At 42.5% G+C, this 24307-nt stretch overlaps 1 protein-coding gene and 2 long non-coding RNA genes across 9 annotated transcripts in view; 2 read left to right on the plus strand and 1 right to left on the minus strand.

The window, feature by feature from the left end:
- The window catches only part of HTR1F (5-hydroxytryptamine receptor 1F), a 127890-nt gene extending 106151 nt beyond the window's left edge, over positions 1-21739 (minus strand). For all 6 annotated transcript variants that reach the window (XR_003924208.2, XM_041124828.1, XM_030019832.1 and 3 more), the window contains exon 1: positions 21396-21739. The gene's annotated coding sequence lies outside the window, so the exon portion shown is untranslated. The remainder of the gene's footprint in view (positions 1-21395) is intronic.
- LOC115343625 lies at positions 52-23785 on the plus strand. Of its 2 annotated transcripts, none has more exons than XR_003924210.2 (2): positions 52-291; positions 23423-23785. It is a non-coding gene; the product is annotated as an uncharacterized LOC115343625 (long non-coding RNA). The 2 variants fall into 2 exon arrangements; XR_003924209.2 differs by lacking the exon at positions 52-291 and adding an exon at positions 21907-23245.
- Positions 15503-18514, plus strand: LOC115343626. The gene is made up of 2 exons (XR_003924211.1): positions 15503-16768; positions 17714-18514. It is a non-coding gene; the product is annotated as an uncharacterized LOC115343626 (long non-coding RNA).
- Positions 23786-24307: the final 522 nt, after the last annotated feature.

The raw sequence follows: 24307 nt of genomic DNA on the forward strand, positions 1-24307 counted from the left end.
CATGAGTATGTACTCTGTTATTAAAAAATTGTATATTCTACATGTGGTACATAAAAATCCAGGCATAAAGACAAGGAAATCATCCTAAAGATAAAACTTCTCAGAAATCCAGAAAGGTTAGGGTACCAGAGCTAAAAAAGATCTCTTGGTAATCTCTTGTCTTTCTTTAAGGTTCACAAAATAAAGGATTTCATTGGCCCGTCTTTCAAAAGCATAAAAGGGAAATGTGGCAGAAACACAGATGATTTCGAATCACACTCAAAATTTCTGCAGCACTAGAGTGTTAAGCAGGTAAGCCTCTTTCCCAACTAAGCTAAGTGAGTCTCTTGACTGTGATTCTGGAACGTCACAATGACATTTGCACATACCGTGCTTTTGGCATGTGAGCAAAAACCATACCCTGCTGCTTCTTCTGTTCCTGATGCTTTCTCAATTAGAAGATCATAGTTATTTGTTATAATTTTATTTATTATATTTCATAAAAAGAAACAAGATTTTCAGGGAATGGGGTAATTAGTAACATACTCACCCATCCCTGTGATTCCCATATTTTCAGACTTTAGAGATTCTATAGTGCATCTGAGTTTCAAGTTTAAGCTGATTATTGGCTACTTGAGGTAACCTTTTAATGATAAGCATATAAGAAGATAGTCAGATGCTTTGTTGACTGGAGAAATATTAAATCAAAGGGTTGATTTGGAAAGACCTTTTACTTAACTTTCTGAGCTTGAAAGAGCAGTTTTTCTGTCTGTTTCATGTCTGGGTTTCTCAGAAATGTGTTTCCTTAGCTAGGCTATAAAAAAAGTGCAGGTCTTCACCAGAAAGACCAGGGAATCTCCAGAAGTAACAGATATAGGACTTTTAGTCTGAATGTATTTTCCTTTGCAGAGCTGGAGTAGGGAAAGGTGATGGAAATGAGATAGTGAGGGTGGAATTATAGTTGGACTGAGAGCTCCACTGAACCTTATTCTGCTTTTGGACTTTCCCGAACTCCCACAAAATATCCTTTATAGTTCAATAAATGAGTGAAGACTCTCCCTCCTCCTTAAACTCTTGAAGGGAACACATTCATTTCCCTGCTTTTGAAGGCTTGCGTACAAGGGCAAGTTATGAGAAATTATGGTTTTATTTGAACATTTTTGCACAGCAACTAATAGCCAAAATTGGCCATTTCTCACTACCCTTCTAAATCCCTGCAGCAGTGCATCTTTGACACCACAACACCGCACCAAAAGTTAGTCTCATGGTGCTCTCTCCCATCATGGGGCTGGAGGCCATTTGCTGTGTTTTATTTTTTACCCTCACAGGTCAGTTAGAAACTGTATAAGAAGCTTTGGGAATGCTGGAACTGGAGAGCAGCAAAGACTCAAGAGTCAGCTGTATCATTCATGTGTCTTTTGCAAACTATGCCCATTTTCAAGTTGTTGTCAGCCAGCAGGGAAGGAAGGTGGTGCAGCGAGATGCCCAGAGTCATCACTGTGGGGATGCTGCTCTCTGTGTGTGCCATCGCACAGCCAGGTGGCATGAAGAGCCAATTGCTATGTCACTTTGGACAAAGGAGGATAAGATCTAAGGGGTAGTTTTGGTGAGCTCTGCCTGCACCAAATGAACTTCCAATGGCTCAATTTCTGGGCTCAGAAAATCAGTATTCGTTTTTAGGAAAGGACGTGATGCAGGATGAGGATATGTAACAATGGCTTAAGTGTGAATGTCCCCCAGCCGCATTTAGGCTTTTTTTGCAGCCCGCTTTCCCGGCGGCTGAAGCCCCACTCCCTGGCAGGGGGTGGCCAGGCCAGGCCAGGCATCCTGCTGCTCTCCTGGGAGGCACATTTTACCTTCTGCTTATCGACTGGTTTATGGTGTCTTTCACTAGCTAGGCAAAATGAAAGTTCAGCTGTGTTTTTGGTGGCTGCCGAGGAATATGATTTTGGAAGATTGAAAGAACAAAGGTGGTGCTTGCTGCAGAGCCAGAGGTAGCGGAGCGAGACTCGTTCGCTGGGTTTTGCACAATGGCTGCGGCAGCAAGAGGCAAAGTTATTGGCAGGTGAAAGATACGTTCAGAGACACTTTACACAGCTGGTGATGCTGCCTCTCGCACGTGCGGTTAAATTTGAAGCCTAGTGGATCAGAAACACCTTGTCCTCCTAGTTTTCACCTACAAGTTCAACTGAATCTTTATTACCCCTTTTTAATGCTTTTCCAGTGTGTCTGTAGAGGGGTAGGGAATTATGTTTACAGCATGGGTGATTTTATGTAAGGGTATCGAACTCATGTCAACAACAACTTGTACATAAGCAGTGCAAGCTTCAGGGCACTGGAACATAAACCTCATCAGAAATGGCACAACCATCTAATTGAACGTAACAATGTGGATGTGGAAAACTATGTTTAAAGTTACCAAATTCATTCTGGCTTTTGCTCTTCCTCTTGGAAGAAAGTGTGATGTTGTATTTGCTTCCTAGAAGCTTTGCTTTTCCTCTCAATGATGAAGAAAAGGGATAGGCTGTTGCATACAGGAGGGAAGATGACGGTCTTGGTATTCACTGCTGAGTGGTGTACAGCCTGTGCATTGCTCTCCATGAGGGGCAGAGCTTCATTAAGGAAGAGTAGAGGGTAACCATATGGTACCTAAATATTTTCCATTTCTGTCTGTTTCTGCACCGTCTCCAAAAGCTGTTTTTCCATGTCTCTGCCTCTTAGAACCCTCTTTTCATTTGTTTTTTTTTTCTTTTTATCCTCTCCTCTTTCTAAAAGACCTTCCCTCACTTTTTTTCTCCCCCTTTTCTGGTCCCTGGCCAGACTTCAGGTTCTTATATGTTCTGCTGTTCCTAGTTCCTGACCCAGAAATCTGTCAGGTGTGCTGGGATGTTGCTGGGACAGAACTGAAGCAGTGGTGGAGCGGGGGAAGGAGTTAAAACTGGAGACTGGGAAGCTTTGAAACAGAACACAATAGTTACTGTGCTAATTTTCATCTCCACAGCAACACTAATGCGGTGTTTTTCCCTCACTCCTGGAATTCCCCTCCTATGGTCTCCTCCTGGGCTAAGCTGAGCCCTGGGCTCAGCCTGGAGACAAGCATTGGCACAGGGACTTGGAGGGTGCCTGTGTGGTTTTGAATAGGTGGAAGGGCTGTTGGGAAATTGGTGAGAGGCAGAGAAAAAAGTAGTAACTTCCTTGTGCAATTCTGCTGGCTGTCCTTAGAGTAGGGGGCAGATGTAATCAGGAGGTTTGCCACCAAGGACCATAAAGGGTCTTGTTGAAATGGCAATGGCAGCTGGTGCAATGGGCAGCAATGTTTCTGTTGGAAGGATTCTCACAGAGGTTCTGTGAGGATGAGAGGTCAATATTACTTTCATAGGTGATCCCTCAGAGAGACACTCTGGCCTTTGAATGTATTATCTTTACCTTAAATTTGGTTTTAGATCATCTGAAGGTCTGCATGAATTGTGTAGCAAAAATATACTTTTGCAATAACTTTTCTGAAATCAAATAATTAATAGTGCTGAGACTGTGATTAATGCAAACTGCATATTTTAAAATCTCTATGCATCTTTAAATATCTTACTTTGGGTAATATATCTTACAAAAGGTAAAGGTAGCTGAAAGCTCAGAGCGTCATTCAAACTGTAAAGCAAACTACTGTCTCAATTGCATTTTCTCCTATACCTGCTATCTTGGTAACCATGCTTGCATTAGAAGAAGCTTGTTTTTTTAACCCTTGTGGTACCATCATACTGAGTTAGAAAAGGTGGTTAGGTGGGAGGAAGGAGACTGTTTGATATTCCATAAATGCAGGTGTCCCGAGGTGTATTTGTCACTGCTTAACACTGCTGTGCCATTTGGAGAATGCCAGAGGGCAAACTTTGAAAAGGCATAAGAAGCACCAAGAGGGAGAAGAAAATGTTAGAAAATGCTGTTGTGACAGATGGTGAGATGGTAGGCTGTTCTCAGATGGGGACATGTTGAAGAGCTTTACTTCTACAATCTAGACAGCTTCATGAGAACAGGCTGGGGTTAAAACGTCCAGAAAGCCTCAGAAGGGCTTTCATCTGTGAACTTCAACTACTGGCAGAAAAAAGTTAGCTAGCAGCTCTCTAGGTAGCTGTATTAGAGTTGGGCATGTTCTGCTAGCAGTGTTGGCTGTCCACAAAGATCTATTAGGACTCCTGGCTGGAATTCATTGTGCCTTGGCTGAGAAACATTAGTGTGGGCCACAAAACATGGGAGTGTGATGGTGGTCTTCCTAGCAAACCACCAGTGCTGTCTGGAGCCAACCCAGCACCTGCTGGGAGCTTTTTTTGTCAACGGACCTTGAATTAGCTTGCAGTAGTGGAGTATCCAGATGCTCCCTTCTTAGCTAGTGGCCCTGCTGCATGTATACCATCAGGTCTGGCACTATTCTGGCAGCTAGAACTGAGCACAGAGGTGTTTCTTTTGAGTAGATCTCTGCTAGGATTTGCTCAGGTTTTGACTAAGATTACTGTTGCAATCTTTAGAAAAGTATGTAGTTCTGCATCTGGAATGCACCCAGCTATGCAGCAGCATTTAAAGTGGAAATGACACCTAGGCACCTCATGGAAACAGTAAGCTTCCAGGTAAACTGAGGGTGCAGTGAAGAAAAGCTGCAGGAAAGTTAACTCAACATATAGAACTGCTTGCCTTATCAGCCGACTCTGAAGATAAATTGATAAGTCATTTTCAAGCAAGTGTTCCATTTCACCAAAAGTATATACTAATTATATAGATGTTATCCTACAGACATGAGGCGTTTCAATTTAAAAAAAAATATTAAAAAAAAGGAATAAACCTAAGCATCTTTTACTTCCTCCACTCCCTTCTGTCCATCTCTTCTTCCATCTTTCAATCACATAGCCTTAATACCCAAATTAGAGACCTTCCTTTCCCCACACATTCAGAGCCTATTGCATACATGTAGTTTCCAGAGCACTGAGTGGGCTTGATGTACCATCAGGCTGGAACGTGTTAGGAGCTAATTCTGGGATGCGTGAGTAAAGGAATTGTCATGGGAACACAGCTGATAATCAAGAAGGATAAAAATTCCAGTCGGAAAACAGGCTATAGGAGTCTTCCGTCATGTTGCTCAAAACAACCTTAAGGAGATAATGATTTTGCAATTATTTCAAAGGAGATACCATGCAGTGGAAATCCCTGACAAAGTAAATCACCAGTAATTAATAAAAAAGGGCACTTTAAAAAAGTAATTTTTTCTAGTTATATAAGGACATAAAACTGTCCTTCTTCTAGACCCTATTCATGAAAAAAAAATAATTTGGGGAGTCAGTTTCCCTCTGACTGAAACTCTGCTAATTAACATTGTTAAAAAAAAAATTTTCTCACCTTTTTTTTTTTTACGGAAGATTTGAATTAGCCTACCACATAGCCAGCTGCTAGTCTTTAAATCCAGCTTCCTTGGGAAATGACGCTTACAAGATTGTGCTGTCTGTTAGTCCCCATGAGTTCCTTTTGAACTCATTGCCCAGTTTTAACTAAACTTGCAGAGAGATGAAAAGTCCCTATACATCTGATGAAAACATGCTGCCAAATAGACACAAGGCAAGCCCCTGTCAATGGAAAGGCCTCAGCATGTGTTCAACTTATTATTAGACTTTAGAGAATCTGTATGAGGGAACAGAAGGGCTGAAAACTTTTATAAGAACAAGAAATACAGGAAAGCAAGCTTCAAAAGTTTCACTGCTCAAATAACTTGTTGGGAGTCGCTATACTAGCCTCTATGATGTAAGTACTCTTAATTTTTTAATTCCAACCTGTGCAGGGCCTCCTGATAATTAAAGTGTCAACATTTCAGTGATGAAAAGCTGTATTGAAAATCAACTATCAGTTGACATTGCTGCGTGCAGGGAAGATGGAAACGTCTTGTGAAGGTCTGCAGAACCAGCTGTGAAAGCCTTCTGTCACCTTGCTGGGAGGGAAGAGCTGTAAGACCAAACCACCATTTGCTGATTCTTGTCCTTTAAACTTATGGCAGGCTACAGATAAAATCAGAGGTACATCTCTTATATGGAGGCCTCCAGAACGTCATTCCCTGCTTAAAACTTATTTGCAGGTATTTCACATGTTCCCATGCCAAGACAACAGACTGAGTAACCCTGAACTCGAAGCTGCAGGGAAGCTCATCGCAGGAAGGTCTGTCAATCTGAGCAATACATGCATGGCCCTTCCTTGCCGAGTTCAAGTACTTCTTACTCTTCAATGTATTTTTCTTCCTAGTTCTTTGTTAAACAGAGGAATGCTCCTCACCTTGCCTTACGAGTCAGGAAAGTGAGACACAGGGAATCAAAATGGTGAGACCAAGGTCACACACTTTGGCAGAGGATGAAATTAAACCCAAACCACCTAAGCCGTGGGCCAGCAGCGACTTCAAGAGCTGTGTTGTGGCAGCCTCAGGCTCCCCGCAGGGTGGAAAGCTCTTTCACATGGTCTCTGCCCTTCTTCCCTCCTCAAACCAGCTCTGTGATTCCTGCTTGCACTGCTTCTGATTGTACTTTGGCATATCAGATGTTGCTGAACTGGCCATTACACCATCACTGTTGAAGTGACTTTTATGTATATCCCAGTGCGAGACTCAGTATTACAAACTTGCTTACAAAAATGGCTTGCTACCCTCCCTTTCAGCATTCATAAACTTTGTCCAGAAATACTTCAAAGTAGTTGCTAACAGCCTAGATTGTGATTCTGATTGCATAAAAGATAAGTAATTTCAAATTATGACAATTAACCACTTACATAATTTGATTTATTCTGTTACAGTCTCTGTGAGTTTTTAATCACAGTACCTTATCCCCAAATAGTGCTCTGTTAAGGCTGAACTGACAGTATACTGTGTGGTTCAGAAAGGTCTAGTGAGACCCCTAGGGTGGTATGAGGGAAAAATAGGTAGATGATATAACAGAAGTTCTATTTCAGTCTCTCGCCTGTAATTATTCCATCTCTTTCTTATCATCTGTGTTTATTCTCTTGCATTTTGATTTAGCAGCCTCTTTAAGATTATCTTTAATATGTTTATTTATATTTTGAATACTGCTCTTACTGGAATGCCTAGTTCAGACTTGCTGAACTTTTGCAATCCATTAATGTTTCCCCCAGCTCAGAAATGACTTTTCTGTTTCCATGCTCCAGACAAGCAGGCATTATCCCAGAGGCCAGCCCGGCTCCTGCCTTTTTGCTAAGGAAGAACCACCCTGCAGCCCACTCACAGGTGCTGGCATGGAGCATGTTCTGCAGGGTGAGAAGACTGCCCATCATTTAGAGGAATCAGGCAGCGGAGGAAACTGCAGAACCAGCAGATCCCTCACAGCGCGCATGAGACTGAAGGTAGCAGCAGCTTTCGTACCTCCATTAGCTTGGTTTCCTCAGCATGGTGCAAGGAGGAGAGGCAGTTTCTCGGACAGCGTGGTCCAAACCCTGTTCCCCGAGACAAGCCTCCTGCCTTCAGAACTCCCTCACAAGCAGTGCTGTAGTCAGTGCCAAGCATAAAGGGGTGGTGCTGGCTTGTGTGTGTGCCTGAGAGGTGGCGAGTTTCAGGACATGGTTTAGTGGGCATGGTGGTGTTGGGTTGATGGTTGGACTCGATGATCTTAAAGGTCTTTTCCAACCTAAACGATTCTATGATTCTAAGTTAATAGTAGGACAGCCTGTTCAAATAAGGTTTTGCTTTCATAGTCCCACACATAACCCAGTGCCACAGGCTGTGGCACAGCCTCCTTATCACAGTGGAGAATCTGAAAAGCACAGACTGCACTAGGAATATTTTTAAGATTTCAATTTATTTGTTTATATATTTCCTTAGTTCTGATAAGGACCCTTCTTCTACCTCCCATTTGCTACTCCAATCACATATATAAAACAGGGTAAAAAACCACACAAGCACTTGCACAGAAAAAAAATTGGGTCTGGGCACCTAGTACTTAGAAGTAATTTGGAATCTAAATTGCAAACAAACAAAAAGCCTAAGAGTAGCTAGCTGGATAACCTTTCAGAAGGCAGAAGCATCTTCTGAATTACCTCTTTAGTTCCTTCTTTTAGCACATTATCATCACTTTGATCTAAATTGAATTGAATCTAAGCCAGTTTATTGTAACGTGTGAGCTGCTCCCCTGTAGATGCTGGAGTTAAGGCTCTTGCCTGAAAGCTAGGTGTGACACTGCTCACTCTCAGAGGCACTGAACGAGAGAGGTGAGAACAGATTCTTGTATCCCCTCCACTACAGAGACAGAAGAAAAACTGATTCTCGCTTTTAGGATAGGTTTTAGAAAGAGGTGAAGATGCAAAGACAGGAAGAAAGGTATTTTTCTCCCCTTGTTTCCCCCTCTCCACCCTCAGTCAAAACTACCTCCTCTTCCCTGGCTGGGAGGTAGCTGTGGTCTGAGAAGAACAGTTCTGCCCATGGGGTCTCTCCACTCCTCCAGGATATTTCTTTGTTGCAGCTCATCTGTTTCAGAGCTGGCAGCTGTTGTAGGCAGGAAGAGGAGAGTGAAGAAAGGGGACAGGGTGCCAATGTCTGTCTTACTGAAAGCAAGAGCAATACTTCTTGATCCTTACTCTCGTTGATTCCTACAGCTCTTTAAAGGGCAGTACATCCAGCGATAGCACTTTCTTGACAGGTGTTGGTCCAGAAGATTTGTAACAGGGAACATGAGGGGTATGATCTGTTCTCATTACCTAGAAATAAGCTTTTTGTTTCAGTCAGGACAAACAGGTCTTTTATTTCCTGTCGTCTTTGATTACTTCACCGATTTGTTAAAATCTTTATTTTTGTATTCTTAATATCCCTGCAATACTTTGAGTTCTTAGGTCAGTGACTCATACCTACAGCTGTACAAGAGCAAACCTCTTTTATAGAAATGGCTTAATTTTCAGGCTGACCACGTAATGTTATCATTCTTCAAATGACCTATGCTTCTCTAGATTAAATGAATGCATTTCCAGAAGGTAAATGTGTTCGGGCTCAACAGACAAAGCTTTATGTCAGGTTACTGCCAAAGAGGTCTACACAATATTGTCTCAATAAAAAATGAGAAAGTAAAATCATCTAGTCACAAGTGTACTACACATTAGATATGCAGAAAAGGCATCACAAATTTATGACATTGCAAAAGTAGTTCTCTCCATAACAGTTAAGGGAACAAACAAGCTGGTCACACCTAGAATAAGTATTGGTTTTATGAAAAGAATTGGCAGTAAAAAGGTCAGAATCGCATTTCTAAGTGAAGTAAGTTCTGATGAATTAAAGCAGCTCCTGATGTTTACAGTGCTCCTTCCTGTGTAAATGGTGCTTCAGCCTACATGTATTTTCAACACATTTCTCAGTCTGCCTTTAACTTAGGCTCTATGCTGTTGCATTGTATTTCAATCTAGATTCCCGTGCCACTTCCACCAAGGTGCCTCACAGGTTTATGAAAGAAGTAAAGATGTATGTACTGTCCCCTCTTTTTATTGGTTACATACCTCTTTGATACATGCTGGAAGTCAGATTTCAGCAGACAGATGCATCCAGGCCAGAAAAATATTATTTGCTTTCTCATCTTTCCGCATTTTAAGTCCATTTTAATCCCATTTTTTGCCAGATAAATTCTGGCCAAATCTGTTTTTCCAATATTTTGTACGAAGCTTTTTCTTGTGAATTTTCTGATGGAGACAGAGAAGAGCAATTTCTAAACCACTAGATGAAGTTCCTCTTGGCTGTTACAAGCTGATATGCATGTTGCAATGGTCCTGGTAACGGTGCAGATGGTCACCAGTTTATCCTCACCACACATCCGAGGTCAGTCAGCATCATTGCTGTGTTACTTGGGAAGATGAGAGGCAAAATCCCTGACCTAATATATCATCCCTGGCTTTGTCCATAGGCAGGGGTCTGCCTCTCTCTGAATCAATAAAATGAATGGAACGTTTCCACCTTACAGAGTGTGGTGGGACATTCAGTAAAAACCAGGTGATACTGCAGTATTGGAGACCACATGAGTCCCTCAAGGAAGAGAAGTGGATCTGCAACGGAAAGCATCTGCCAAAGAGAATCAGGACTCATCTTCCTCCTTCTCCGTCCTTGCCTCAGGATATGTCCAAATACAGCAGATACAGTTCATTCTTGCAAGAGATTTACATGGATGCAACAAAGACACCATGCTTCTAGTGTATTGTTTTTCCCTGGTTTTCATGTGTTGCATCAACTAGCCTTCGCAAACAGGTCTTGAGAAAGAATAATTGAATGGGTTTTTCTGCAAACAGGTATTGAAAAGAGGAGTTTGCCAAAATATGTTTCTCTCTTCATTTGGATGTAAATCAAATCCCTTGATTTTCTTTTTAGACACTTTTATTCCAGCAGAGGTCAGCTCTGCCTGTGCTGGGGAAAGGGTGAAGCAGTTCAAAGTGTGGCACCTGCACACCTAGCAACACAAAGTGCTGGTTTCTTCCTACTCTCCCCTCACAGCTACTAACCAAAGCCCATTTCAGGCCCTCCTCTTAAACGGAGAAAAAAGGTGCTTCGAACCAGGTCATTTATACCTTCAAGACTGCCATAACAAGCTGCTTAGAGAGCCATTCTTGCTGCTGTTGCGTGGCTCCAAGCCTGTTTTGAGAATAGGCTGTAATGTGCAGGAGGAGCAGGAGAGCCAGAGAGCATGGTCCTTCATGAGGTTAAAACTGCTGCAAGAAGAGAAACCCCTGAAGAGCAAGAAGTTGTGTCTAGAATGTGCTTTCTAATTACTGAACTATTAGGGAAACAGAAATACTGCCATCCTGTTGCAATGATCCTCCTTTACTGTTAAAAATATGAAGGTCTCTGTGCTCAATAATGTTTTGTCAAAGTTTGTTCTGGCAAAACTATTCGGGTGTATTCACAAAGAATTTACCACTTTAAGTGGCATTGTTTCAGTGGATATATGGTTCACCACATATTATTTCCCCACCTCCATCATTTACAGTTGTTCTTCAACATTAGCTCCTCAGAGCACAAGATGAGAAACATTTTGATGCTGAAGGCAGAATGTGTTTTCAAAACGATGTAGTTCTAGTCTGAGGGTTAGCATCCCTCAGTTTTATTTTCCAGTTTTTAAGTGTCAACATGCATTTCACATTTTGTACCTAAACAAAATTCTCTTACCTAGTCACTGTAGTTTGAGGGCTGCTCTTGCGAGTGACAGCTCCTCCCACTCCTCTTGCCTCCCCTCCTCTTTGGTTTCACAACCTAGCCTTTTCCTTATGCCTTCTCCTCTTTTTCCCACCAGTACCAAGTAGGAAACTGTGTTTAAATATTCAGAAGTACTGTTCATGGCAGAATGCTGTATTACATAGCCCTGAAAGTGTGCAAGATGCATTTATCCTCTTTTTAAAGAATAAGGTATTGCTGCATTCACAATTTTCATTAGTTGTCAGTAATGATTGACATGCCTTACAGACTTTTGAAGTTAGAAATTAATGACTACTTTTCTGAAATTCAATGTCATGCTTTAGACAGAAATCTTTCATGTAACCAGTGATGTGCACCATTGAGACAGCAGCTGCTTGTGAAGGATAATGTCTGAAAAAACCCAAAGAATCTCACTGTAAATCTAATGTCTGGTTTTCCTAATTAATATTTTTCACCCTTTTCTGGTACCTTTTTCGAATTTAGCTTCTTAACACTAAAAAATAGGTGAAGTTTCAATCCATCTATGCACCCCTTTTCTTTGTTCTATTAGAGAGATTTAGTAGTTTGAAATGACTGAAATGACTAAATGTGGTCTGCTTATTTCTTATGTGTAGCTATATATAACAAGAAATGAGTGCCATTAGTCTAACAAACTACCAGGAAAGCCAATAAATAGTTTCAGTACAAGATCAAGCATGGGGCTAATGAGCAGCAGACTTGACTTGTTACCCAAGAATTGAGAGAAGAAACATAAATGCACTAGAAAGAGGTAATTAAGGTGTACCATCATGGTGAACTTGCACTCCATATGTGGTTGTGTTGGCCCAGCTGTAGCCTTTTGGAGTGTCAGATGAAAGTTAACAAAAGCAAGTAAAGCTATTTTCCATTTTAGCTCTTGTTTCTCCTCATGGCGTTATCTGCTATAGGTCAAGCAGCTACAGATGACAGCTTAATAGGTCATCTTAAAACCAAGATATACATCCAGAGCTGTTGCTGCTGATTAAAGATCACATATTTAAGTGCAGATGACACAGCTGGCTTTTAGGTGGCTACAGTGGATTGAGAATTCCACTGCAAATATCAATTTGTGTAACGATACCGTATATACACAGCTCAGACTGTTGTTCACCAGAGACCGTGCAAATGCTTCACCAAAGAACAAGTCATTTTCTAGAAAACTGTCAGTGTTTGGAAAGCTCCTATTCTTTGCTGTTACTTGGGGATCTGGATAGCCCACAACTTATGGGTACTTGCTGCCAGTACAGACAGTCATGAGCAGGCTCCACACTTAAGCCCTCTTTACTTGTCTTCCTTTAGTGGCTGTATCCAAAGATCGGTCTTTTCTAGGTGAAATTTGTCTTTACAGGTAGTTCAAAGCACCACTGACTTGTGCCAAAAACTAATGCAGGCGTCCTAGGCTGCCCATCTTGCTGCTTTCATTTGTCGTCTGTCTGGCGGTAAGTCTGTCCCCCACGTCTGCCCCGGACTGAAGAGTGCCTAGTCTGCTTTCCCCAAGGAGAAAACTTATTCGTGTCACTAGGCCATTGTCAAAATCTGAAATGCAAACAAAAACTTAAGCCTGAACCAAGTATATCTTAATCAAACAGAAGAGATGCCTGTATTGCTGTGAGATCCCTGCTCCCTAGCCTAAGTGTGGCTGGTGCCCACAATATTCATGTGAACTCCATTCAGAGCGGTGCAAACAGCTGTGCCCCACTGCATGGCACCTAACACAGGTCCCTGTGTCTGAAACATTATTACTATTTTTCAGAGGTTTTATGGTTCAAAATACCTGAATTGATGTGATGGCTGACCCAGTGGAATGGTAGTTTGATAGCATACTACCAAGGGGGAGGTAGGCTGCACGTCCTTGGACATGGCCTGAGGGCATGTGAGCCTTTAAGCACAGAAAGTCTGCTGGAAAATACTATGTAGGACAGAAAGATCCCAATCTGGGTATGGTCTCAACTATTGTGCTTATCTGAAATGGTCTCCTGTCATGGTTTAACCCCAGCCAGCAACTAAGCACCACGCAGCCGCTCACTCACTCCCCCCCCACCCAGTGGGATGGGGGAGAAAATCGGGAAAAAGAAGCAAAACCCACGGGTTGAGATAAGAACAGTTTAATAGAACAGAAAAGAAGAAACGAATAATGATAATGATAACACTAATAAAATGACAACAGCAATAATGAAAGGATTGGAATGTACAAATGATGAGCAGTGCAATTGCTCACCACCTGCTGACCGACACCCAGCTAGTCCCCGAGCGGCGATCCCCCGCCCCCACTTCCCAGTTCCTATACTGGATGGGACGTCACATGGTATGGAATACCCCGTTGGCCACTTTGGGTCAGCTGCCCTGGCTGTGTCCTGTGCCAACTTCTTGTGCCCCTCCAGCTTTCTCGCTGGCTGGGCATGAGAAGCTGAAAAAATCTTTGACTTTAGACTAAACACTACTTAGCAACAACTGAAAACATCAGTGTTATCGACATTCTTCTCATACTGAACTCAAGACATAGCACCGTACCAGCTACTAGGAAGACAGTTAACTCTATCCCAGCTGAAACTAGGACATCTCCTCAGCAAATCCTCTCCAAATCCACACCTGGCTTTTGTCTTGGAGGAAACTGATTGGTTTGCTCTCTAAGAGGGTCCAAACAAACTAACGTTCATGCAGTTTGGATGATCAGGAGACAGGGACTTAACGGCAGAAGTGACAGTGTACACATACCCACAGATCCTCATTATTAATAGAAAATAGTTGTTTATTCTAGACATAAACATCCTAAAATATTAATTAAGCACCAAAACCCAAACAAACAAAAGACCAAATCCCACAACCACCCAAGGCTTTTGGTCTAGATGAAAAGAAACACACATTTCATCTTTTCCAAAACAGCAGGGACCTTTTTTGCCACTGGCAACTGTCAGTCTTCAGGTAATTTCATAATAAGACCTGCAGTACAGTCCTTGAGAAGAGTGAGGTTTGGCTGGAAGAAAAAAAATTAAAAGCCTTCAGTAAAAGGCAGAGTGAGAAAGAGCTTAATTTATAACCCTAATGTAAAAATCCTTTGTGCAGAAGAGATGGTAATGATGCCATTATGTTGGGCAAACCCAATATAGAAGATTGTTTATGTAGATACAAGTGTTAGAGAGGACAGAATGGAAGTTATTTCCCTAGGAAAGAAATCAGCAACCTTAAATGCATCTTTTACAGAGACCAAAATGCTATTAGACTTCTGAAGTTTGACTTCCCTGATTTCTTGAGCAGATAATTATATTATTTGCTTGTTTTGTCCGGTACATTTGGATTTTTTCTATGTTATTAAATGATGTCAATGTCATTTTTTGCTCCCGGCTGCTCCCTCGGGTAGCCCCTGGCCCTGGTTCAACCCCTCGCTGTGCTGGATCTGTCCATGGGTCCCATTACCACCACTTGGCTCTCCCGGCCTGCGCTTGGCTGCGTCCCCTCAGTGAGGCAGTGCCCACGCTGGGGTCACCTCGGCTCCAGAGCACGTCCCCCCTTGCAGAGCTCTCTCTGTTCCCCATGTGCCCAGATTCAGGATGTGGGTGGCCATGTAGCAGTTTTTCAAAAAGCATCCGCCGGTTACATCATCTGAACATGAATCAGCTCTGTGATGTTGCTGACACATGTTGGGATGTACATTTCTGCCCAGTCAGTCATTTCTGCTGTTACATTTGCACTCTTGGTTGTTCCTGCCCAAGAGTATCCTTGATACTTGTTCTATTCAGCTACATTTCTTGAAACAACTTTAAATTCTAACTCAATTGTTCAACCCGTTTGCGTTCCTCCTGCACCTTTTCTCACCTGCACACTTACCAAGTGTACAAGTTATTCCCTCAGCTAAACTGTTAATGAATAATTAATCACTAATTATATCTAAACTATTAATTAAAACATTATGTGATACCCAGGAGAGTGTCCTGGACAATCACAAGTGGTGCAAGCCTTACAACTTGAAAGTAGTTGTTATAATGAGTTATTAAGACCTATTTTCTGAGTAAAGTTTTCCGGACAGTGGTACACACTCCTCCTACTGTTTTCACCCAAGCCACATGTATTGCTTTGTGTCTGTGGCAATGTTAGAAGCTTGTCCTGTAGTTGCTAGGATTTATTATTATTTCCTCCAGCTGGAGGAAAATACTGTGATAACTGATCTGTAAACAATACAGATGTCGTCCAAATTTGCCTACATTCTCTAGTGGTTGAGATACCAATAAACCGTGGCCTCAAATCTCTCCCAAAGATCATCTTTTGATAACAGACCTCTCTGTTTCACTTGTCTCTTGGTTTCAGAGCACCCCCTTCTCATCAGTGACTCAGTGAACCACAGTCATCACAATGAGTTAGGAAACTTGTACTCCGTGGGCTCCATCACCGCCTACTACAGTGGTTTGTCCAAGCCATGCTGATCTTTTATAATCTAGCACAAAGCTAAGGCTAAGAGAATGAGTACTGATAGCTACTTTTTTTCCATATTGAACTTGGTAGATAATCTTACACTCAGTACAAATAAACTGAATAGATTTAATGCTATCAATCAACAGTGTTTATGCTAGGCAAAAAGACAGGAATGTGTTCCTTTTCTCCCAGAGGAAGGATCACTCTTCTTCAGCAAAAGCTCCAATCATGGCCCAAATCTATGCATCTAGAGACTAACAAATGTGATTATGATACAAAGAAATCATCTGCACTTACAACTGGAAGATGCTTGGTTTTCTTACGCTGCAGCAGCCCTACAATAAGTCTTATGCACACTGGCTTCTGGACTCGGGGAAAAACAACAGCCACAATGATTATCGCTGCCCACAGAGAATGTTTTTCAGTCAGGGCAGTGTCAGTGCTTTCACGTGAGTGCAATCAGTAGCAATCCAGGAAGTCAAAAGACCAGGAAACTCAAACAGCTGAGGATGAGGACAGTGTGGTCTGCCTGAAACCTAGCTGCTGGGAGGTAAGAAAGATGGTGAGACTGGGAGAAAGAGGGAGGAGAGAAGATGCAATCTGATGCTGAAGTCATACTATGCTGCTGACCTTAAGAGTGATTCAGTGAGCACCGTGTCCTCTCTCAGAGGTACGAAGCAATAAGCAGAGAACATTTGGCATCCCTGTCCATGAAGAGACCTAAGCCAACTGTTCTGCTCTCCTCCTTCAGCTGCTGTAGGAACCAGCTGCAGACAGCTCTAGGAAGGAAGTGTTACTATGGGCAAAAGGAATGAAACTTGATTAAAATAAACTTTTATTCCCACCATTATGAAAAACGGGGAAGAGGAATCTGACTGTTGTCTGTTTGCCCATAATTGCTATTGCAGACAGGACTAGACAGTTACAGGTATAGTACTTAAACACTCATAAATTCTACTTTGAAGGTCAAAAGTTTCTAAAATTGTTTTTGATTGTGACTTATAGCAGCAGAGTTCAGAAGTTCTCCTTAAGTCCGGAGAAGCTGCCAAATACAACCACACTTCAATAGGTACAAAGTACCCTTTGGAGGAATTCCTGGCTTTGTGTTATCATAAAACATCCATCAAATTCTAATCACCTCTCATTACTGCACAAGCAGTAGCTTTTCTGGGTTAGGTAAGCCAGTTCCAGTCCTTCTCGCCTACTCTGTCCAAAATATACATAATGGATCAGACCTTTCTGTGACTCTCAGTTTTTGTTTCTGCTCTCCTTTCCTCTTTCTCCAGCAAGTCACATTCCTAATGTTCCTTCATAATTCATTGCAGCTTTTTATTCATTCATATGGGTTTTATATTTGCCCTCTGTGGAATTGATGAGTGTGTTTGTGTACATATGCATGTAAGCACACACACATATTTACATACACAAGTAGGTAGCTAGATCACCTTAGCCTCTCTTTGCACCTCATAGTAACAGTCCTGCTAATAAGCCATCTCTGCAATCCAATATTCCTGTCGCAGAGAATGACTTTTTAACTGTTCATCACCTAAGGCATAACTGCTGTATTTGCACATGGGCCAGCTGACTTGCTGATTCATTTTTGGATGTTTTTGCCATCAAACCTTTCTATTTTCCACTATCAACAAAAACCCTGTTCAGCCAAAGCCTGAAAAAGTAACACTGTCATTTAACATAGTGGAGTAATGGTTTCTTAAAAAATGCAATGAATTAGGCTCCATATTTTGCTAGGGAAAAGTAATTTAAAAAATGAATTTACGTGGCCATTTTTTTTTCACTTTGATAAGCCCTATCTTTAATTTGGGGCTGCTTGCCGCTCAAACCAAAACTTTCAAAATTCAGCTTGCATTTTGACAAGAAGAAACAATGCTTAAACATATTCAACAAGGCTACTTGCTTATATGCTGATGTAGTTTTTCAAAAGACATTATCACAACTAGTGCTTTATAGAAATCCTCTCATTTTTCAATGAAGCCAGTGATGAGGGAGCAGGGCTTTTTGGGGTGCTGAGCTGCAGATGCTTCATGGTAGAGCAAGCCATGTTTGCTATTTAAAACTAGCTATCCAGCCTTTAGTGTCGGGCGCTCTGCCTTTCTCCTGCAGAAGACCTGCAAATGCATACACAGAGAAGCACAGCTGTAAGAGTCAAACCCAGCTTCATAACTCTTCCATTTCCAAGTAAGCCTCCCAAATTACAATGTGATACACTCCTACTGTAGGCAAGGTAAACTCAAAAGTGTTTAGTCAGTTCTTAGGATGTCTAGGTCTGCACAGTTTACTGTACTCCCATGTGCTTTTCTTCGTCCAGGAACTGCAGGAGAACTGAGGATATGAAGACAGTGTGAAGGAAACGACCATCAGTTCCCTTCTCTTAGTCCATCACTAATTTGTAAGACGAACTACCGTGAAAGTAACACTTGACATTCAATATATATAATACACATTCCCAACATTTTCTGAAATGTGCCCTGGTTTTAATTAAAATGTGAAGTGTATACACTGAAGGACTTCTCTGCCAGGAGCCACTGCCTTGTGCAACTTTCCCACCACGGACATCAAACGCCAACTGAAAAAATACTCTGTTTTGTTCTTGCATTGAAACTTCTCCAACTTTATTACATTTGGAAACATAATGTAGTAGTAGAGGGCAACATTATGTTGATATATATAATTAGTTTGCAAAAAAATATAATCAGGAGACACATTTTTCATAGAATCATTTCTTCACACAATAGTTGCAGAATAATGGATCACATTGACTGATCCTTCTTGCTAAATGCTATGACAAAGTAAATGAGCATTTGTATAAAAATGCTGTAACAGTTGAAGCTTGAATTAGAGAGTCTGTAACCTTTGTTTGTGATCATAAATTACAGAGAAACCCTGCAGGCAAGAATGTAACATTAAAAAAAAAAGTCATCCAAAGCCAAGAGATACAACCCGTCAAATACTGAAAATGCGTTATATTGTGTACCTAACGTTAATCACTTAAGATCCTATAGTACAAATTGCCTCCAGCAGTTTCTAAAGTTATCTCACAGGTTAAATGGACACCCACAGGTAGAGATTAGTCATTTAAAAGACAAAGATATAAAAACTGATTTCAAGTACTAAAGCTGTCTTAAAGTCAATTTCTCATTCATTTTGAAGCTATGCATTTTTTTCCTCCCTGTTCCTGGGTGAAGGGCTAATACTAGGGGCAAGCCACTGAATCTGGCAGTGTATAAGGCTTTTTCCAATTAATAACTTAAAGGAAATAGGGACAAAATGTATTACTCTTTCAGATCCAATAACTCCAGTTCTAACTTCTAACAGCTGTGCATCAGTAAGTTATTAAAAATATCTGAATTTTAATCACTTATGCCCTCTTAAACACTAAAATAGTGGAATTGGCACAAAATGCCATGAGCATCTGAGAGATGTCATGTGCAGAGTGAGCCCTTTTTGTCTGTAACCCCTCAAGAGGAATCTTGGTATTGAAAAGTCAGATTCTACAAGCAGTGAGTGCCTCCTGCCTGAGTGTATTCTGTTAGTCCTTTCATTTGCTGCCTGGATGAAAAAGCAGGTAATTTGGAGCTTGTGGGGGGGGTGGGGGGGTGGGGGAAGAAATGAAGGAGGAGGAACTCTGCAAGGGACTATACAAGAAAACTTATTTGCAGGTTTCACTGAAGGCAGTGAGAGCTGTAGAGTCCAAAACTTCTGGGAAAAATAAAAAAAACCCCAGAGGCTTGATTAATCTTGTCTTAAGAAAGCAGAATTTCTGGCTTACCTAAAAGTCTATTTAAGTTATTGTATTAACATTTCACAATGGCTCGGAGTTGATTACCTTTTTTTCCTCCTTTGACACTCCGAGTGCTTCAGTCTCCACAATCAAAATGAAGAAACTTTCAGATATTTATGACAGGCTTGGTAGAAATCACACCAAAGAAAGAAGGCACTATCACACCTGTGAATGGTAATTGTGAAGAGGCAGAGGTACCAAGAGTAGTGTGCTTACAGTACCTTAAAACAGCCTGATGCACAGGTCACTGCTGTACGTTTTGTAGCATTCAGACAGTAATATTCCCTGGAGTTACTAATGCTTTGAGCAGCGCTGCTGACCATGTCCTATGTGCAGGAGAAACAATGCCCCCTACTTCCATATTCCAGTTCAGTGCAATACTGCAGAAAGTTAGTGTGCAGTGTCAGCACACAGCCATTTGTATGTTCATGAACAAAGTTTATTTTTAGCCCCCAAGCAAAATATTTGTCTCTTGGGTCAACAGATCTTAATAATTAGCAGACTAGAAATAATCAATGAATGCATATTCTATCCCATTTTCAGCACTAACAAGATAAATGGTAGATGAACATAAGTTTTTGGAAGATGATTTCAAAGGAAGATGTAATCGCAGCACGCGGCAGTTCAGAACAGAAGCGTATGCTAGGTGCTCTGAAGGGCACGTGGGGTCCTGTCTCTCTTCTTTGACTACTGAGACCAGACTCCAAGCTAAGGTCACTAAAATATATGCCCAAAAGTAAACGTTGTACATCTCCTATCCTTTTTCCTTTTCCCACCATTGTTTGTAGTCCTCTGTGGCTCAAAAACTAGAATCACACGTCCTGTGCTTGGACACTCTCAGGTTGGTATGTGTGCCTGTGCAGGTGTATATGCACATGTATATACAGGTAGGTAGATCAATACATGACTGACTTCTCAGAAAGGAAAGAAACAGTCTCAATGAAGAGCAACAGAGTCTACACTAAGCTAAGTTTTTCCTGAGTTAAACTTGGAAGTTTAGCTCTTATTTTACAGCAAAGTTCAGGTCTGTCATTTTTACCAACTACGCAACTGATATTCTCATTTTCTCTTATTTTAAGAGAATAAGGCAAACTTTTTCCACTTATACACTGATTTATTTTTTTTTAACTGATCTCTCATTTTTATTTTCCTCAGGTAAATGTCTGCTGGGGTAATACTCCAAGAAGAACAGCTAATAGTAAAGAGCATAAACGTCTATGAAATTATAATATCTAACAAAGCAAAGACATATGATCTCCTAAAGTTGGTTTTCCTAATGTGCACAAAGCCTGGGGTTGCCCAGTCTCATAAAGCACCCAGCTAATACAGTGACTGTCTAAAATGGATAACCTCTCAAACCAAAGCCTATTGGATTAAGAAGCTACACAAATTGTACACACCGTACAAACCATAGCATGTTTCTATCACTTAAATGGAAACTAAATAATTACAGGGCTGAGAAATACCACTTGATTTGGTTTGGGTGACCTTGTCTTGGCAGGATCCACAAGTTGAATTAGGATAAAACTGGAAGACAGTTCACTTGTTAATATCATAAACTAAAGAGATTTAAAGCCTACTTGAATTTTCAGATGTGAATGCCAGCATACAAAATCAATCAGCATACAGGATTGCCTGTGTGTAGCACACACACATCTATGCTGTATTAGATTGCATCAGCAGAAATTAAAGTAAGGAAAAGCAAACTCAAAGGGATGCTGCCACATGAAATCTCATCTACATTCAGGTTAATAAAACAAGTAAACATATTTGCAAGGCCGGTATGAACTAGAAAGGGTTTCATTCCTCGGTCCAACTTTAGGATAAAGCAGAAACAGAGTCCTGCTCTGTTCAAAACCCCAATAATATTTCAAGCTGTCCGGCAGCACAAGAGAAGCTAATTAATGAAAACCGAAGGATGACGAAATGAAGCCAGCTAAGCCATAAATATCTACATATATAAGCACACAGCAAGCAAGATAATGAAAAGTTAGCTCGATTTACCGTTTTAATTATCCAAGTGGGTGGTTTGTTTGGGTTTGGGTTTTTTTGGAAACGTCGGGAGCTGTTTTCACGAGGACTCGTCCACACGCATCCGCACCGCGGCAGGCGCCGGAGCGCGGAGAGCAAAGCGCTTCCCTCCGCAGCCGCGGCTCCCCCCGCCAAAAACGAAAAAGAAGAAAACACGGGGAGGGGAGGGAGGGGGCCGGAGGGGAGGGGAGGCACCAGCGGGCCGGGCAAACTCCGGCGCCGCCGCGGCAGCTCCTCCGGCCGCCGGGCTGCGGGCGAGGCGGCTCCGCGCCCTTCCGCCGCCTCGCAACTTGCGCGCGTCGCGGGAGCCGGCGGGGCGGGGCAGCCGCCGCCGGGGGAGGGCGCCGGGATGCGGCGCGGCGCGGCTCGGCTCGGCTCCGCTCCACCGGCGCTGCCCGCGGCTCCCGGGCCGCCGCGGGGATGAGCCTACCTGCCGGGTGGTCCCCCCGCCCGCTCGGGTGCAGCGTGCCGTGCGGAGGGACGGCTCCCCCGCCTGACGGCGCGGGGAGCAGGAGGGGTCCCTGGCGGGGGCTGCCCGGCGCTTGTGCCGCCTTCCCGGCTCCCCGAGCCGGACGCGGGCTGGGAGGAGCCGCGCGAGTCCTCGGGTGGGGGGGCGGGGGGCTGGTGTGTCCTAAATTGGGTGGAAAGGCTGCTGCCTAGTCGTCGTCTTCTCGGTCTCTGCCTCCTGCGGGGGGAAGAAGGGGAAGGTCTGTTTCCAGCACCCGATTCCCGTGGGATTTGGGATCCTCGGAAGCGCGTGCTCATGGATGAGAGCGTTAGCCTCCTCCAAAACGTTCTGACCGGGCTGTGAGAGGGAGAGGTGCCGAGCTGCGTGTAACGTGGCGCAGGGGAGACAAGTATGTGCTCGGTTCTTCCGCAAAGGCAAAAGAGCAGCTGGCAGAGTCGCCTATTTGGACGAGGAGCGTTTGAAGCGGGATACCTTAGCGATGTGCTCAGGCGTGCCTGGGAGGTAACCGCCCTGCTGTCCCCGGGCTGAGCCCCAGCCTCTTCAGCACCCTCCGACAGCTGCACGCCTACTCGGTGCTTGCTCTCTCCCTCTTCTCTGCGCTCGGCATCGGGCTTCAACACGTCTCAGTGGTTGCTTCTAGGCCATCATCCGAGGACGCTGAGCACCACACGGACAACCTGTTTGCAGGCAGCGCTTTGAGCTCCTCTTTACGCGCTGCATGCAATTCACTTCCCTGATGCGTATTTTGCCTCGGTACTAAGTAATCCTGGGTGCTAGTTAGTAAATAATGTATACCCTTTCCTTCAGCTCATGTTGTGTGTTGTTCACTTGGACCTCTGTTTATACAAGTCTCTGTTTTTGAAGCAAACCAAAATGCGTTTCAGTGAAACCAGCCCCTACGTACCATCGCAAACTTTTATTCTACAAAAGCATTAAAAAGCTGAGAGTGTTAGAAGTTCATTTATACATTTGGTTATTCAAAAAGGCAAAGGAAAACCTTTATAGACAGCAGCTCTAACAGCTACCTGCATCACACAGCCACGTTGCAGTTTCATCAGTCTAATTAGGGGCAGTCTCCCTGGATCATTTGGTGTCTGCCAGGTTCTGAGGTGGCTGCTTAGGACTTGTCTTCTGCAGGCTTTTTAAGTTCCAGTTTTATGTCAGCTGAACACAGGTTTTTCTTTTGCAGCTTTTGGCACTAGTGAATACAGTCTTCTCCTCCCTCAGCTACCAGCCACGTGTGTCTCCTGCTATTGTTTGAATTAATGAATGAAGTTTTAATTATACCACAAGTGACCTTAGAAATAGCAGAGGTTAAGCAAAACAGTCCTACTCTGTCCACTGCTCCTGATGAGTATGAGTTGACTGTTTATGATTAACCTGTGTTCGCTCTGTGGTTTGCATCTGGCTTCAGACTGGTGCCATTACACTCAGTATAACAGGAATGTGAAAGTGACTCTCCAGAACTGACAATTTAGTACATGATTTTTCTGCAGTGCCTATAAACCTTTTAAAAAGATTTTTCTGATAGGGAAAACTGCTCGAGAGACATTGATGGTGGCAGAAATTCTCTAGTAATTCCCAAAACAGTGTGCAAGGGCATTGCATGTCACAGTGTGAGTAAGTAGTCTCTCCAGCTCCTTCTTCAAATATCCCTTAGGACCTCTTGCTTCCTGTGGTGTTTGCTTTGGGTTTGCTCACTGCTACTTTGTTCTTTGTGTGTTCTTTTGGTTTCAAACTGTGGCTCATCTTCAGATTGTACTTCATGAGCAAAGCTGCCCCTACACAGTGTAGTGGCATCTTGATTAGCTGGTGTACCTCATAGCAATAGCTTTGGTGGTAGCAAGAAGGGGCTTTTCTGTTTTGATTACAACAGCTAGCAAATTAAAGCTTATTTTTCAAAGTAAATTTTTTGTTGTGTTCTTTTACATAGGAACAGTCATGTTGGGTCAGGCAGAAAGTCCTTCTAAGTCCATTATCTTCTCTCTGAGGAGAGCTGGCAGTGGGTACTTAGGAAAAGAGTATAAGACCTGGTCAAATACAGAGAGATCCTTGTCCTGGTACACCCTCTCATCTTGCTGAAGCTTAACCAACACAAGTTTGAAATGCTAGCTATGCCTTTGTATGTAATCACCTCAAGGGATCTTTTTTATAAGAACACCTACAGACACTTTTTGAACACGTTTATACTTTTGGTATCCACTCTATCCCTCCAGCAAGCTGTTCTGCAACACACCTAGCCATTGGACTTATGAAAAAGTATTTCCTGATTGTTTTAAACTTCAGTTTAGAAAAAGTGTACATCAAACTGAAAGTCAAGCAACAGTGAGAAAGTTTTACTTAGCTTAAGCGATAGTTGCATTAGTTTAGATAAAGCTAGTTAATCTCCTGCATTTGAAAAAAAAAAAAAAAAAAA

This window comes from Aquila chrysaetos, chromosome 7 (genome assembly GCF_900496995.4).
Source record: "Aquila chrysaetos chrysaetos chromosome 7, bAquChr1.4, whole genome shotgun sequence".
Taxonomy (NCBI): Eukaryota; Metazoa; Chordata; class Aves; order Accipitriformes; family Accipitridae; genus Aquila; species Aquila chrysaetos.